Consider the following 2,522-nt stretch of genomic DNA (forward strand, 5'->3'; position numbering starts at 1 on the left):
GTCTGAAGAGTGTAGTGAGACCCTGTATCAAATAAATTAAAAAATGGTGCAATAGTTGTTTAATTTTTTGTGGGGATACTGGGGATGGAACTCAGGACTTTTTACTTGCCAGGCAAGCTCTTATGTCACTGAGCAATCTTTCCTGTACCACTCTTACACATATTTAAATGTATTTTTAAACTATCTCTTGTTTTCTTTTAATTCTAGCAATTGCATAAAATGAAAACACTTTTTCAGACTGTAGTGATTTCTTTCACATTCTGTAGTTTTAACTCCCATGACTGACTCATTCGTCTGAGTAAAAGTTAGGATCATTTCATGAAGTTTCACTAAACCTGGAGTTAGAAAATATAAACTGAATTACAGTTACTATTTATTGTTAATTTGCTTTCTTAGGCAGCATAGATCGATGCTTTATTTATTTAAAACTTTATTATTATTATTATTATAGTATCTCTGAATAATTGGTGCTTCTCTATATTTCTTTTCAAAATTCAAATTTCATGATAGATTATTGGTACACTTGTTTTTCTCTATTCTTTTAAATTAAAAAAAATCTTTATTCATTTAGTTGGTAAAGGGTCTCACTACACAGCTCAGACTCATAGTGATCATCCTGTTTCAGCTTCCTCAGTGCTGGGGTCATAGGTGTGTACCAGCATAGCTGGTTTTGGGGCTGACAAAGCAAGCCTGGGGTCTGGGCTGGCATAGTGGGTGGTACTGGGGATCAAACTTCAGTCCTTGTGCTTGCTAGTCAGGAACTTAAACCATGAGCTATCTCACAAGACCTCTTTTGATTTTAACTTGTGCCAAAAAAAACCTTAACATTTACCCTCAGAACCCAGTTCAAAAACCTGACAGTGTGTTAAGTACATTCACATTCTACAACAACACAATGTAGGCTACTTTGGTTCATAAAACAAAGACCCTTCCTGTTGAATGGTAATTTGTTAGGAGTGGCTGAGGCTAGAAATTGGTCATATGTGTAAGGGCAGGAAAAGGCGTCAGTGCCTAAAGCAGTCCAGCTACCTCAGTCTAGAGAAAAATATCCTGCCTGGTCAATTTTGTGTATTAGTAACTAGGCAACCATGTGTATGTTGCTAGTCTGCACAGTTATAAATAAACATCTCTACTGTTATTCTTTGCGCCTCAGGCAAAGAGACAACCATTTGACCCGGCTCTTGCCTTATTGTGTATCTCTTCCTCATTCCTGCTGCCGTTTCTCCCTGGAGTACAATGAGAGACCAAGGACTCCTCACATTTGTCACCAGCAACAGAAACACCCAGGAAGAGATAAATGGGCAACAGGAAAACTTCTGAAGAGAGTGCAACAGAGGAGGGAAGTGAATTGGTTATAGTCAGTATTCAGCACAAACATGCAATGACACTGGCGCAGCAGGTGTGAAGTGTGGGCGTGGAGGTCCTCTATGGCCAGAAATGGGTTTAGTAGGGCACAAACGGATTCACTAGGGCCAGAGAGGTAAATGTGCTTAAAGAGAAAAATAGGTTTGAGAAAAATCAAAAAGGAGAAAGTTATGCATAATTAATGCTTTCAAGAACCACAGATGTTTATATATGTATATACAATTTTTGTTTTCTTGGTTTTTGTATTTAGCTTACTTTCTTCATGTCACACATAGCATCAAGCATTGTTCTAATATAAATTCACAAATGAGAAAAGGAGGATAAAGCAAAGGTATTGCAGATAAAGCTTAAACCCTCTATCTTTGCTCAATTAGGTTAAAAAAGGGAAAAAAATTTTTTTTAAATTGCAAAAGGCCTGCTCCAAGCATCATGGTGCTGCTGCTGGTGATTGGGGCATAAACCAAGTCCAGGGAGGGCCCCCACGTTCTGTTCCTAGGCCAACCCAGGTGCAATTCATCAGCCGCCTACTTGTCTACCTGACTGGTCCAGCCACAGTAGTTGGCTCAGGTCGCCAACTATAGGTGCATACTCCTGGGGCTACACCTAGGAGGGGCCTGACTATTGCATGCCTTAGCCGCACCATTCACTGTGCATGGTACTGGCCCTGAAAATTTATTAGCCTCTAGATATTGCTTGCTCAGGTAAAAAACAAAACATCCAGCAAAGACATAATGACAGCTGGCAAACACAATGACTCTGGCCACAGAGCCATACCCCATTTTGCTTGGGGAGGAGAAATTTGGGTGAGTTAGCTGGTTCCCAATACTAACAACTTGCTCAGCACTGAGGTCATGGAGTTAAGTGGCAACCCGATTAAAAACTTCAATACAAAAAAGTCTCCAGGCTTTAGTTGGTGCTGCTGATGCTGTTCATACAGGGGAAATCAAAGTTATAGTTCTCTCTACTCATAACACTTTTAATCACTCTAGACTCTTTCTTTTTTCTTTTCTTTTCATTTTTCCGTTTTTTTTTTTTTTTTTTTTTTTTTTTTTTTGAAGGATTAATTGAACTCAGTCACTCGCGCCTGCCAGAGAAGTGCATATTCTATTAATACATCTCCCCAGCCCCCATTCTAGACTCTTATATCACTCAACTGG

The sequence above is a fragment of the Octodon degus genome, unplaced genomic scaffold, assembly GCF_000260255.1.
Source record: "Octodon degus isolate 3935 unplaced genomic scaffold, OctDeg1.0 scaffold00430, whole genome shotgun sequence".
Lineage (NCBI taxonomy): Eukaryota > Metazoa > Chordata > Mammalia > Rodentia > Octodontidae > Octodon > Octodon degus.